This window comes from Lathyrus oleraceus, chromosome 4 (genome assembly GCF_024323335.1).
Source record: "Lathyrus oleraceus cultivar Zhongwan6 chromosome 4, CAAS_Psat_ZW6_1.0, whole genome shotgun sequence".
NCBI lineage: Eukaryota > Viridiplantae > Streptophyta > Magnoliopsida > Fabales > Fabaceae > Lathyrus > Lathyrus oleraceus.
This window is the reverse complement of record NC_066582.1, coordinates 101127035-101143302: the sequence shown is the minus strand read 5'-3', so window position 1 is coordinate 101143302 and position 16268 is coordinate 101127035.

The window sequence follows — 16268 nt, the reverse complement described above, 5'->3', positions numbered from 1 at the left end:
CTTACCCCTCTTTCATTGGGTTTGTTTTGGGAGAGATCACCAAGCACTTTGTGATTATATCATACTTGTATATTATCATTTTACTAACTAAAATACCAAAAATATGTCTTTGTATCCATCTAACTCTTTTGTAGGTAGGGCATGATCTCATTGATTTATTGATCACATCTAGGGTTTTGAGACCCTCATGAACAAAGAGCACAACCAATAATTGATTCAAGAATGGTTATAAGCATCATATATGAGTCCCAATTGCTTCTACATGTTATATTGATCAAGTTTGCTTCAAGAGTTTGAGGGTGATTTGCCTTGGAAACCCTAGTTTGGCTGGGTATCTTGAGTAACTTCTCCAACAAGCTATCTCATCAATTGATCAAATTTCTCAAGGGTCACTTCAAACATCATCATCTTATGCATATATGATCTACCATGAGCCAAGAAAGTCAAGAGAATTGGTAATTAGCAAGTTGGTTGATGGTGGTTGGCCAGATGAATTCATCTGATCAAAACTGGGTCTCCCTAGACCATATATCCTACAATTTTCACTATAGGAAAATGATTCCAAGATGAAAAATACTCTAAATGACATTATAAACAACTTTCATGTTGAGACCTAGAGCTAGTTTTGTTTGGAAAATCATTTTCTATGTTGAAACATTATAGGTCATTTTGTCTAAACCCTAATTTGAAAGTCAACTTCCTAAGGCCATAACTTGCTCAATTTTTATGAGATGAAAGTTTTCCAAGTTTCACAATCAAATTAAATGTGTCTACTTAAACTTTGATGTTTGGAGTGGGAGAAAATTCAACTTCTTTGAACATGTGATATGAGGCTACATTATAGGTCACTTTTGACCTATACCATTGATCAAGTGATTTTTCTAAACTTCAAAAATGCATAACTCTATCATTTCAAATCCAAATGACATGAAATTGGGGACCATTTTGAAGGTCTTTGAGAGAGATACAACTTTCATGAAGACATTTTTCCCATTTGAAGCTCCTATAAAACATTAAGCAAGGTGGAATATTGAGACATATGGCTTGACACTTAGAAAAATTTTGATATGTCAAATTTTTCCAAACTTCCACCTTAAATATATCCAAGTTCCAAGCTCCAAATGAAAAAGTGTTCAACATCAAACTTGTCTCTCTTGATCTCACCTTTCTAAAGAGCTAAAATTCATGCATTTTGGATGAGAAATGCATAGGTTGCGCATGGCTTAAACAGACTGAAATCATTTGGCATGGATCAATCTTCAAGTGACAATGCACAATTGCCTTGCATTCCAATCCATCTCCAAAGCATCTGATCATTCATTTGGATTTTCAAACCATCATTTCATGGGCCTATGCGCGCCCATGAACCATGCTTTCATCATTTGCCAAATTTGGAAGGTTGAAAAGAGTGTGCAAATATCACATGGATTTGGCTATATATACAGTTGCATTTTCTCAGAATTAACAGACACCTTGCGCCAACTCTGAATCCCCATTGAAAACCCTTCACACTAAGAGGATAAACCTGATAAATTCACTTGAATTTGAGCTTGAATCTCCACTGTTTTGGAATTTAATTCTCCAGGAATCCATTGCTTCTAAGCCTTTCCTCTCCTCTTCGGCAAGAAATTGAAGTGAAGCCAAGCACGATTCAAATCAAGATCTAGCAAGCTCAGACCTCCATTGAACGTAATTTGCAGAAATTTTAAACTCTTCGATTCTCCTTGTTTCTTGCTCAATTCCACTCATTCTTGTGTTGTCTGAAGTCCTACCAATGTAGGCAAGAAGATTGAGTTGCTTTGAGGCCAAATCGAAGCAACTCAGATCATGAACCTCATTTTTCAATTCCACATATCTCTCAATGTAGTTGGAATTGGATGAATTGGAGGTGATATTCGTGCTCAATGATGTTTTCTCTTTAAAATCATGTCCCTGTTTGAAATTTTGGTGATGGTTCATGTTGACCAGTCCGGTGAAGCTCACCGGAGAAGACAACCGGAGCTCTGGCTCCGGTGATGATGTGTCTTTGGTCTAAACCGTGTGATCCATGCTCCACGTTATAATCTTAGTCGTTCCTTTTGATTACTCATGTTACAGCGCTGTTGACTAAGGCATTGGTGGAACGCGCATTGTGGATCATCAGATATGCCACCTCAATTAATGAGGGAGATCTGATGGTCCACGTATTTTAGCATTTTCTGAATTTCCATTTAATTCCATTTTCTTCAATAATTCTTAATAAATTTAATATTGATCCAAAAAATATGGGACTATCACCAAAAAAATTCAAATATTTTTTTCTTTCATATTCTGAATTAAAATTATTTTTTGGATCATTATTAATATTTTTCATGATTTAATTGATTTTTCATTTGTTTTTAATTGTTTAAAAATATTTTTAAGTGTCCAAAAATTATGAAATTTTTTTATCCAAGGTCCTTTGACCTTGTTTGACCTATGATAAATCACATGATCATTTATTTGGTGTTTTGATGTGATTTTAGGATTTGGACAAAACATATTTGAATTTAACGCATTATTTTAATATTTTTAATTGAATAAATGCCATTTTAATTATGTTGACCGTTTGTATTAACTTAATTGAGTTTCTTATTTGTTGTTGAGCCTTGGTCAAGGTTGATTTGACTTTGTCAAGTTAATATTATTGGATTTAGGGGATTGATGGAATGTACATTCCATCTCCCAAAATGAATGAATAATATTAATTTGGTAAAAGTCCTCCTTTGACCAATTTGTGATCTCATTCATCCCCTTCCCTCATCATCTAATTCCCCTTCTTCATCCATTCATTTCCCCTTGGCCAATGACATCTCAAATTCCTAATGTTAGTTGATTGAAAGAGTAACATGAGTATGGATGAGATTAGGCCACACCTTTTGCATATTTTTCTGTGTGGTATGTTTAATGAGCATAGTTCTTAATATTATGTCCCCAACATGCATTAACACCAAAACTCTATTGCCCTACCTCAAATAGTTGTGACTTCTATATAAGTCCAATTACGATTGCTTAACATAGCTCTAAATTTGTGACATAAAAGGCATAAGCATTCTAGTTAGTGAGATTGTAAGTCTCCCCTCTTCCATGGTATTGTGTGGAAACTTTGCCTTCTTTCCTTTCTTTGGAAGATGTTTTGGTTCAAGGATCTATGCTTGTGGCAAGTGGGTTGAGTGTTCTCTAAAGAATGTCTTGAAATCAAAAGTAAAACAAAACTAACTACTAACTACTAACTTACTAACCATTAACTTTTAATTTCAAGTCTTTACTTTTATGCAATTTACTTTTAGCACTTTATTATCATTTGCCATTATACATATCATTATAATTGTTTATGTTAATGTAATTTTCACTTTGTCCACTTGGACCATATTGTGTGATGTACTTTGTTGCCTTGCTTGTTTGTGTGGTCTTTGGCCATTAATGCACTTAATAATAACAAAAACCCTAAAAGACTTTTGAGTGGATTGTTGGTTTGATCTTGCCCAATTGGACTTAGAATTTAGGCAACATTCCTTTGCTAATGGACTTGGCCAATGCCAATTTGTTGAAGAACCAGGAACTTGCAAGTTGAACTCATATGATACATCATTCAAGATCTCTCCAGTTCATCTGCAACATTGATCATTATTAAGTTGTTATGTTGAACCTGTGGCTTGTGGAATTTATCTGCTACATAGACTATTCTGAAGAAGATCATGAAGTGGATAAGCTTGGATGAGGCCATCTTTATTTGATGCCTTTTCTCTTCAAGATTGATATACTTGTGCTTTTTGTGTGTTGCTTGACTCTAAAAGGTCCAAGGGAATTCTGGGTTTCTATTTACATACTTGTCTATTGGATTGCTCCCATTTGGTCAAATCTTTTCAACTTTAAACTTTTAAATTTTGTGCATAGGATAGTCTCTTCATCTTCTCCCCATTTCTTTAATTTCAAAATCTCTCCCTCCATTTTAAAAACCTTTTTTGTGTGAACTACTTTTGTTCTAAACTTTGACCACTTTCAAAAGAGATAGAAACCTTGGCCTTATGCCATTGCATTTTCAAACTTATTTTCTTAAATCAAACATGTAAATAAACTTAACTATACTTGACTTAAACTTTCGAAAAGACAAAAAGAACTAACTCATTCAAACCATTTTTAGGCCTTTGTGCCTTTCAAACTTAAATTTTATTAAAACCAACACACTCACTTTGAAATTTGCATCACGAACTACGAGGTTTTGATCCCTCATTTTTATGTTGGTACGTAGGCACAAGTCCGAAGGTCTTGTCAAACACAAAAATATAATTAATCTATTCTTTTCTCATCCCCTCATTCTATTTGTTTGTAAACATCACTTTATACAAAATACATATGCACACAAAAAGGGCTCCCTAGGAGTACCTAGGACACTTTGGGTGCTAACACCTTCCCTCTGTGTAACCAACCCCCTTACCTGTGATCTCTGACTTTTATTAGTTTTTATTTGAAAACTTCTTACTTTTTGGGTTTTGTTCGTACTTTTTCTCTTTTTCCCTTGGAAACAATAAAAGCGCGGTGGTGACTCTTGTTAATTGATCTCTAGCTTGTCAATAGCTTTATGATCATGAATTTCCCGCTATAAAGTTAGATACTAAATCCTAAATCCATACCACCGAACTATAGTACACCAAAACTGGACCTAAGTCTGTACACCATGATGCATGATTCACCATAACATGTAACCTCCAAAAATAATCACCATGCAATTATTCACCAATATGCAAAACAACATTCTCCATACAACACAAATGTATTAATTAAACAATAACATCATAAACAACATCACATTCTTCCAAACAATAGCATAAACACATCATAACACCGAAAATCGGAACGACAAAGCAATTCCATGAAACTGAGGGAATGGCGCTCGTTCTCGAAGCGTGACCGGTTACCCGTCACCAAGGTGACTCCCATCACCCTACATGTGAAGGAGAATAGCCATCCAAGGCGCAGCGGAATATAAAAATTTTCTCCATTAGTGATCCTTACGAATGAGCATGATCAGTGATAGAATCGTTACCTCTTGTGGCGATTCAAACCTTTGGTGCAGATCTCTGATAATGATCAAAACCTTTGATACAGATCCACGGGGCGATCACGAACGTTGAACGATGACAACGTCTCTACTCAGTCCACACGAACGGATTCCTTCAATCGCAGTGCTAGCTGTTTGTGAGTGAAGGCTTTGAGTGAGAGAGAGAGATACGAAATTCCAACTCTTCAGTTGTGTTGTCTGGAGTATGAATTTCCTTACAAAGCTTCTGCACAAGAGCTCTATTTATAGAACCACTTGTGTGGGCTTCAAGCCAAAAAGCCCACTTAAGTGCATTTTGGCCTATATCTCATAATATGCCAAAATCACTTAAGTATTTGGTACCTTACCATATTTCGTATTCTGCTTAAGTACACCGTACCTTACGATGTTCCTCAATTATTCTATCTCTCATCAATCCGTCCTTTGTGTGTGACCCTATAGGTTTTCGCGGCGTTGGCAATTATATTAAATCATGCATTTAACATAATAAACAGTGAGCGGTATCTAGCAACACATCACTGCTACCCAAGTCACGAAAATGTCATGTGATCTGACAAAACCTCCTGTGATAATAATTATGTGCATAATTACCCCTTTGCCCTTATGTCTATATTGAACACAAGGTATAGACCGTGTCACCCTTGTCCAGTTCAATATTGGGCCCATAGACATTTATCCTGTTACGCAGGATTGGCAAATTCCATCTAGGACACTCATGTCCCTCAGCATGCTTCGTGGAGTACCCATCAACTGTCTTTATGGTCATCCAGTTACGGATAACGTTGGATCAGTAATAAAGCACTCAACTCTACATCTAGGATCCATAGTGGTTTCAGGTCGAAGAGTGGTATACACTATTATCACCATGAGAATAACTTATGACACTTTGCATAACTTTCTATATAGTATTCTCATAGCGGGTCAATCCGATATAAATATTACTCCTAATATTCATACCTATGTTTAAGACTTGATAACTCTTTATCCATGATCCATGAGATGTGATCATCAGTCTACAAACATAATAGTCTTAATGCTTTAATGTTATCCCACTTCACATTAAAGCTCGACTACGGATACTTTAAGAATAGTGTCCTTATGTTTAATGTGTTCTCATGATTAAGTCACACTTAATACATTAAACGGACTATCTATTCTAGGGACTTTATTAATCAACCATAATAAAGAAAATGCCTTTTATTATTAATAAATAATTCGATACAAGTACCAAAAGTATTGGCCTCTAGGGCTTACACCAACAATCTCCCACTAGCACTAGAGCCAATCAGACATACCCCGTATGCCCATTGATCTAGTATGGCCATCATGCTTCTGCTGCGCAAGAGGCTTTTTCAGTGGGTTAACAACATTGTCAAGTGTAGGTACTTTACATATTTTCACACAACGCCTAAGTATGTGTTTGGATCGTTGGTGAGATCTAGGCTCCTTAGCTTGTGCGATAACACCATTGTTATCATAATAGAGACCAATGGGATCCACAATGCTAGGGACTATGCCAAGTTTATTGATCTAAACAGCTTCCTTTGCTGCACTTAAGGCAGCAATATACTCATCCTCAGATGTAGAATCAGCAACTGCATCTTGCGTTGAACTTTTCAAGCTCACAGTGCCACCATTTAAGCAAAACACATAACCAGATTGGAATCATTCATATTAAAGCGTCTCAGCACTTTGTCTATGTGCTCTGACTTAGGCCAAGCATTTCATGATCTATCTCTATAGATTCTGATAGGTTGCTTCACCTAGGTCCTTCATAGAAAAGCATTTCCCCAACCAAGACTTTACTTGTTGCAGGGTAGGGATATCGATTCCAATGAGTAATATGTCATCTACATATAATACCAGGAATACGATCATGCTCCCACTAACCTTCTTGTAGACACAAGGCTCATCTTTGTTCTTGATGAATCCATACAGTCTTTTCATCAAGGCGAAGATTCCATGAGTAGGTCACAGGCTCATCTTGATCCATGAGTAATACATCACCTTGATCAGATATCCATATATCTCAAGTAGGTGACGTATCCTGCCTGACCTACGCTGGTCTTGTTCTATTTGAGCAGGTTGCTCTTACACAACTACTTGTGTTTCCTGTTCTAATTCCTCCATAGGTGTATCAATGCTTTGCGATTCTTGAATTTCTTCAAGCTCTACTCTCCTCCCACTGGTTCCTTTGGAAATAAAATCCTTTTCTAGGAAAACTCCAGTTCGAGCGACAAACACTTTGCCCTCAGAAGGATTGTAGAAGTAATATCCTCTTGTTTCTTTAGGATACCCCACAAATAAGCATTGGTCAGATTTGGGCTCAAGCTTAGTTGAAATTTGTCATTTCACATAAACTTCGCAACCCCAAATCTTCATGTAAGACATATGTGGTCTCTTACCACTCCATATCTCATATGATGTCTTTTCAACCTTTTGGATGGAACACGGTTAAGTGTGTAAGCTGATGTTAATGGTGTATGTCCTCAAAAGGAGTTTGGAAGATTGGTGTGACTCATCATGGATCGGACCATGTCCAACAGGGTTCGATTTCTTCTCTCAGATACTCCCTTCCATTGGGATGTTCCTGGAGGATTAAGTTGGGATAGGATCCCACACTCTTTCAGATGGTCATCAAACTCTAGGATTTAAATACTCATCACTTCGATCTGATCGAAGAGTTTTAATATTCTTACCTAGTTGGTTTTAACTCGTTAGGTTTCACCCTTTTGTATTAATGTTATTAATAGGCATTTCAAGATCAAGGACATACAGTCCATTGTTCATTTGTGCAGTAGCATAGAATATATCATTCAAATAAATTGAGCAACAATTGTTCTTTATTATAAATGAAAAACCAAACTTGTCCAAACAAGCAATGGAATTAATATTCCTGCTAATTGCAGGTACATAATAATAGTTCTCTAACTGAATTATTAAATCACTAGGTAAAGTCAATACATAAGTTCCTACGGCTAAAGCAGCAACCTTTGCTCCATAGCCAACTCGTAGGTCGACTTCACCTTTTGCCAAATCTCTACTCCTTTTTAGTTCCTGCACATTTGTACAAATGTAAGAACCGCATCCAGTATCTAATACTCATGATGTAGAAGTAGATAAATTAATAACAAAAATACCTGAAGTTGAAGTCTCTACTCCATTCTTCTTATCTTCCAGGTACTTTGGGCAGTTCCTTTTCCAGTGTCCGGTCTTACCGCAATGGAAGCAGGTGCCTTCTTTTGCTATGCCTCCACTAGGCTTCAAAGCAGCAGTGGGTCTGGGATTGGCAACTTCCTTGCCCTTCCCCTTATCACTATGCTTAGTGGGCCTTTTGTTCTGTCTCTTTCCATTTCCGATCATCAGAATGGACTTCCCTTTTGTCTTCAGATTCTGCTCAGCAGTTCTTAACATGGCTAGCAGTTCAGGAAGAGATTTGTCCATATTATTCATGTTGAAATTCAGGACAAATTGACTGAAACTATCTGGCAACGATTGCAAGATCAAATCAGTCGCAAGTTCCTTTTCGAGGGGAAAACCCAATCTCTCAAGGTTTTCCACATACCCAATCATCTTGAGTACATGGGGACCTACAGGGGCTCCTTCAGCTAACTTGCTTTGAAAAAGGGCTTTTGAAACTTCAAACCTCTCATGCCTTGCTTGCTCTTGATAGAGCAACTTCAGGTGTTCGATCATATCGAACGCTGACATGTTCTCATGTTGCTTTTGCAATTCTGAGTTCATGGTAGCCAGCATGAGACAAGCAGTTTCATTGGCATCATCGACATGCTTCTTATAAGCATCTCTTTCTGCCTTAGGTGCAGAACTAGGAGGTTCCTCTTCAGGAACAGGTGTCTCCAAGACATACAGCTTTTTATCATGTTTGAGGACAATCCTCAGGTTTCGGTGCCAATCCAGAAAATTTGTCCCAGACAATTTTTCCTTATCAAGGATTGATCGCAGGATGTTGTTAGAGGTGTTTGCTGTCATGGTAATCTACATAAGGATTAAAGAAAATATAAGTATCATTGACATATTTAATCAGGCCTTTAATTAAACATGCTCCCACTATTTTACTCAAAACAAATGACCCTCATCATCTGATTCGGAAAATCCCGTTGGAAGATTTTCTAGTGGGTCGAGATCCATATTTCACTTCGTTCTAAGTCCGCGTAGGCGGATTACACAAAACTAGGTTATTTAGGTAGGAACTCCTTCCAATTGTATCTTATACAACTCTCGAAAATTTCAGTTGGGTGAATAACTCCTTATTCCAATCCATCATATGGATTATTCCCAACTCTTGCTTCTAAACATATATAAGAAAATTATAATCAAGTTTGACTCATCGTTTTAGCAGTTGGATATTACAATTATCCCATCGCACCTTAACTAATACAAAACATGCACCTCGCGTAGGCGAAACCTACATATCCTATACCAATCTTGATGAGTGCTAAAACTTGGAAAGCCAACATATATAATATTCTCATAATTTGTTTAGTTAAGTTTGACTCATTGTTTTAACAGTTGGATATTACAATTATCCCATCGCACCTTACCAATATATAGATCATGCACCTCGCGTAGGCGAAACCTACATTATCCATTACTAGTCTTGATGAGTGTTAAAACTTGGAAAGCTTAAAACTTAATATTTAGTTTTGAGGGAATTGCAATTTTACTGATCTCACCCGGCTTATTTATCATATAAACCGTCTCTCACATGCATCAACATACATACACATGCATCAACATACATATAAACAAAATGAAACAGTTATGGCCCCTAGCGCAATTGTTCTCCCAAGCCAATGAGAGAACCTAAGCTAACCTATAACGATCTAAGCTTCTCCAAGCAAGATCTTCAAGGTTGTCTTCCTTTGGCACTGACTTCTTTGCTTTCTTCATATCATTACATTACAAAAAGAAACTCGTTTTACATACGAGGGAGTGAGATGAGAAAAGAAGTTATATTTGAGAGATTAAGAGAGAGGCACGACACGCAGGTCGTATTTTAAAAACCCAAAGCAGAATAAAGGAAAACTAAGGCCATAACCGATCACCACAAGACAATAATAAACACTTTATTATTATTATAATTAATTCCTTTAATTAATTAAAATCAAATTAAATTTCGACGACCGATCACACTACGCAGAGTTTGACGTCGTTTTTCGTATCAACACTTGATACTTCAAAGCACTTTTTCTAGCCGAACCGGTGAATTTTTCCTTGCGTTAACCGGTTAACCATATGCGTTAACCGGTTAACACTGTTTGAAAATATTTAGAAAACTCTTTTCTGCCTTGCGTTAACCGGTTAACCAAATGCGTTAACCGGTTAACACTGTTTGGAAATCTCAAAAATTTTATTTTCGCATTCCGTTAACCGGTTAACCATATGCGTTAACCGGTTAACACTGTTCCAAAATTAAAAAAAAAAAAAATTTATTTCGTATTACGTTAACCGGTTAACCTTACGCGTTAACCGGTTAACACTGTTCGGAAAAGTGTTTAGGACGCACAACTCTTGTGCAATCAAACCCCAATCGCATAACTCTCTAACAACACAACCCTTGTGTCGTCACTAACCCTGATGCACCAATTTCAGACCGTCAAACACGTCTCGATTGTTAATTCAGTATGATTGATCAACACGTCATTGCTTCACCATACAAATGTCGGATCAAGAAGCAAACGACCATTGATCGCTCAAAGGAAAACAATCATCGAGGTTTTTGAATGAATGAAACAAGAACACTATATCATATATAATGTATTTTGCATCAGGGTTACATATATCACATATATGTAACTTGATCGATCTCAATTTAACCTTTGATTCATTCTGTTTTAATCATATTATTACAGAACAAAAACAGTTATCAGATTCATGGTTTCGTAAGTGGCTCTGATACCACTGAAGGAGATTTGCCATCCAAGGCGCAGCGGAATATAAAAATTTTCTCCATTAGTGATCCTTACGAATGAGCATGATCAGTGATAGAATCGTTACCTCTTGTGGCGATTCAAACCTTTGGTGCAGATCTCTGATAATGATCAAAACCTTTGATACAGATCCACGGGGCGATCACGAACGTTGAACGATGACAACGTCTCTACTCAGTCCACACGAACGGATTCCTTCAATCGCAGTGCTAGCTGTTTGTGAGTGAAGGCTTTGAGTGAGAGAGAGAGATACGAAATTCCAACTCTTCAGTTGTGTTGTCTGGAGTATGAATTTCCTTACAAAGCTTCTGCACAAGAGCTCTATTTATAGAACCACTTGTGTGGGCTTCAAGCCAAAAAGCCCACTTAAGTGCATTTTGGCCTATATCTCATAATATGCCAAAATCACTTAAGTATTTGGTACCTTACCATATTTCGTATTCTGCTTAAGTACACCGTACCTTACGATGTTCCTCAATTATTCTATCTCTCATCAATCCGTCCTTTGTGTGTGACCCTATAGGTTTTCGCGGCGTTGGCAATTATATTAAATCATGCATTTAACATAATAAACAGTGAGCGGTATCTAGCAACACATCACTGCTACCCAAGTCACGAAAATGTCATGTGATCTGACAAAACCTCCTGTGATAATAATTATGTGCATAATTACCCCTTTGCCCTTATGTCTATATTGAACACAAGGTATAGACCGTGTCACCCTTGTCCAGTTCAATATTGGGCCCATAGACATTTATCCTGTTACGCAGGATTGGCAAATTCCATCTAGGACACTCATGTCCCTCAGCATGCTTCGTGGAGTACCCATCAACTGTCTTTATGGTCATCCAGTTACGGATAACGTTGGATCAGTAATAAAGCACTCAACTCTACATCTAGGATCCATAGTGGTTTCAGGTCGAAGAGTGGTATACACTATTATCACCATGAGAATAACTTATGACACTTTGCATAACTTTCTATATAGTATTCTCATAGCGGGTCAATCCGATATAAATATTACTCCTAATATTCATACCTATGTTTAAGACTTGATAACTCTTTATCCATGATCCATGAGATGTGATCATCAGTCTACAAACATAATAGTCTTAATGCTTTAATGTTATCCCACTTCACATTAAAGCTCGACTACGGATACTTTAAGAATAGTGTCCTTATGTTTAATGTGTTCTCATGATTAAGTCACACTTAATACATTAAACGGACTATCTATTCTAGGGACTTTATTAATCAACCATAATAAAGAAAATGCCTTTTATTATTAATAAATAATTCGATACAAGTACCAAAAGTATTGGCCTCTAGGGCTTACACCAACAACATGTTGTACCAGTGACTCCTATCACCCTATAAATTGAGTCTTTCTGATGAGACTCTAACTCCCTTAGGCAAGGCGTGAGTCTCTCAGAAAAGACTTTGGTCCAAACCCTCAGGAAAGACTTTTAAGTTAAGTCTCTCAAACCAGAATTCGACCGAGTCCATCAAACGAGACCTTATATTGGATCCTATTTGAGGAGAGTTCAAGTCCCCTAAGCGAGGCATTGAGGTGAGCCTGTTTGATATGACTATTTGTCCTTCATGCGAGTTTATGTGTTTGAGCTTGTCTGGTGATACTTTAAGTCCCTCAGGAGAGGCGTTGAGGTGAGCCTGATTGTAACAGGTTCAGTTGACTAGTAAACAGATAAAAAATTATGTTAAAAAGGTGGGTTGAATTGAATAACAAAGAGTATGTTGGGCAATGATCCATTAATATAACATAGTTATTTATGTGTATAGAATATGTTGCATCGTTCCTAGAAAGGTCAGAGAGTGATCTAAAAGTGTATTTCTACAAGATCAAAAATATATGTTTTAGGGAAAGGGGACAAATCTCTAAGCCTCACTTGCAACCCTAAAACACGTTTATTGTTACTATGAAAATCCTTTATGGTTATAGCTACTTCTACCGTGAATTTTTTTTGATGTTGGATCTCTCACAACAACAAGCTTTTATCTTTTTCCAAATTGATCAATCAAAGAAACATATTTATAGCATATTAACACATGATAAAACAAAACATTAAGAACATATCATAAAATAATGTTCCTTAGGGGACACATGTCGAGCACGATGTCATATACAACTGGTTCGACAAGTTAAACCATAAATATTACAATAGCAAGAACTAGATGATGGAGCAAAAAAGTAGTAAATAACATCATAGTTATTTATCTAGTTAGGTGAAACTACACCTACATTTGGGGGGCTGAGTCCGCAGCCCAAGAAAGGAAATTCACTACTATTAACTTAGTACAATTAGTCTTACAAGAAACAACAAATCCTTTGTTGTTCAATGCATCTTCCTAACACTATCCAATAATTTTGTACATAGGCCTCCCCCTAAACATGAGAATCTACTCACTTTCTTCTCAATCACACAACCCGTAATTGGAGATTACAACTCAATAATCATTGTTGAATACTACTATTCAATTGTAGACAAGCCTTTTATGCCAAGTTACTGAAACATAAAGATGTACATACAGCAATAACAAGGACTCAAAAATAAACCCTAACACTCTAAATCTTCAATGTATTGCTTGGTTTCCAATATAGGTTTTGAGCTTCTTTTATAACATAATAATTCTAGGATTTTCTTTATGGATTTGAGATTTAATTTCGTCCAAAATTAATGCAGAATTTGTTGATCATTTGATTTGTTCCTTGAATATCTCCAACAAGATAGGTTTTGTTTCAATTTAAATTTAAATTTAAATCTTCATTTAAATCCGAATTAATCTTCATCTCGCTGTCAAACAAATCACTTAAACATATTGTTAAATGAAATCAATAAAATAGAATTGAATATTTTTTAAAGATCCATTCAAAACGTAGTCGTCAAGCGCCTGTTGAGCAAGACCTAAATATCGTACCAGAATGTTAGAGCATTGCGCCCAACATGTGTCCATTATACAGCTTAAGCAAGCTAGATCAATCTTGAACACTTGGATATTTCTCCATGTTGTTGGTTTGCTAAATGCGACCAATTGCATAGGAACTACACATCACTTAACATAAAAACTACATTACATCAACTTCTCATTGCTTAACAAACAAAGGTTTAACTCATAATGAGTTGAGTACAAACTACAATGTTGGTCCTTAAGCTACTCATTTTTAAACACAAAGTGAAAAGGGAATAACAACATAAGAGCAATGTTAGTGTCTACTTACAATGGTTAATCAACAAGAGACATTTTTTATCACGCCATGATTCAACAATCAACGCTATAGATGGTGAGAAGAAGGAAATCTATTTTTACTCAACTCATTACTTCACTGGGTTCTTTTATGTGAATGCTTCTAACAGAGACTTGACTTGTTTTCAGTCTTCAAAAGTTGCTTTTATAGGTGTTTGAGCTAGATTTTTGGCATTTGTCTTGGATCACGGGCTTGAGAATAAATCAAATCAAGCCCAAGATAAAATCAACAAAGTTCTCTCATTTCCCTTCTCAATCGTACAACATGGGAATCAGGTACAAGGATTGGTGGAGAACAAGGTGTAGCATGACAGACTGCAGATACAAAGGTGTAAGCGACGCTTGTCCTTTTTGCTGCATGTCGTACGTAGTGGGTGTATTACATACTACCTTTTGTCTTTTAGTGCCTTTGCTCTTATCCATTCAAATTAATTCTCCTTCCAATGTTGATCTCTTCAACGTTGCCCTAGGGATGCAATTATGGTTTCTCTCTTGATTCCAACCTTATTTTTTTTCTCTTTGACTCTCAATTATTATCCCTGATTGTCATTCCTAAGCTCATAAGAACTGACATTGCAAAAATCAACAAACACATAAAAACTATAAAAGAGAGTAACTAATGTGTTATTTACAAACTACTCTAAAACAGCAAAATGCAATAAATTTAACTACTTAAATGATAAAATAAAAAGCCATAACTAAGAATTAGGATTTGTAATAACTCATAAAATATGGGTTATCAACTACCGTAAGAAAAAGTACATGCGATCCAAATCACATGCCTAATAAATAGCGGGTTATTATAACCACTTCATTATATCAAAGATTCGCACGAAGAATTCAAGTTCACAATTTCAAATTTAAATTTTATTCAATATTCTCATTCACATATTAACTTGAACATTGAAATATTAACCTTACAAATCAGTCTATCATCCGCATTATAAGCTCAATTCAACTACTAATCCTTCACAATCAAAGACTCTTTAATTACTTTATTATCTCTATTGTTAACATAAATAACATATCTCATCAACAAATACTTTATTTATTTGAGCGACTATTTCATTAAAAAAATTAATTAGAAAATAAACGGTAACATCATAATTTATATAGGTGTGTGGTGAAATAATTGATAAATTGAATCCAATCCTATATGAATAGTACTAATAATCAAGCGAGGAGTGTGAGACATGGTAGACCCCAAGAAAATCAAGCGAAAACATAGGGAAGTGACGGTGATTGGTTGAGTGAACAGGTAAATGATGGGAACAACATATTCACATGCACATGGGACGGTTAGTGTGAGGGTCACACATTTAGATCTACCGGTACTTGTCCTTGTCTACACCACCTACGAAAATTTCTAGGTACCTTGTGTTTGTTTACAACCAATCCATAATGCAAAACAGTAACACAAAACTGTTTGTTTGCAAGTGAATTAGGTTATGTTGAGAGGGGTCCTCGTACAAATGGTTTTATTTTCAAATTTGCAATGCTTTCACAATCTTTGAGATTGGAAAAGATATGGTTTTTGATGGTTCTCTTTGGTAGCACCTCTTCTCCACCGTTTTAATGGGTGTCACTATCACGAGGCACCAACTATAGGCTGAGGCCCAGTCGGTTGGAATGGAGGCATATTGGACCCACAGTGTTTTGGATTGACGCTACTTTTTTTCTATCTCAAATTCTTTGCTGCTTTGCTTAGTCTTCGTACCGTAATCAGCACGCAGTCTGCACCCGCACAGTGTGTATGACTGTACTCTGTACCTACTCTATCCCAATACTATCTCTTCCTCTCTTATCCAATAGTAGTAGTACTAGTATGTGAGAGTATCTCAATGTTGTCGATTGTCTATATTAGAAGGTAATTCTTCCCGTCCTTGTAATAATTTTTTTCCTTAAATTAATTGAATAATAATTCAGTTATATATAGATCTTAATGAGGACTCCCTCCATTTTCATTTTCCATC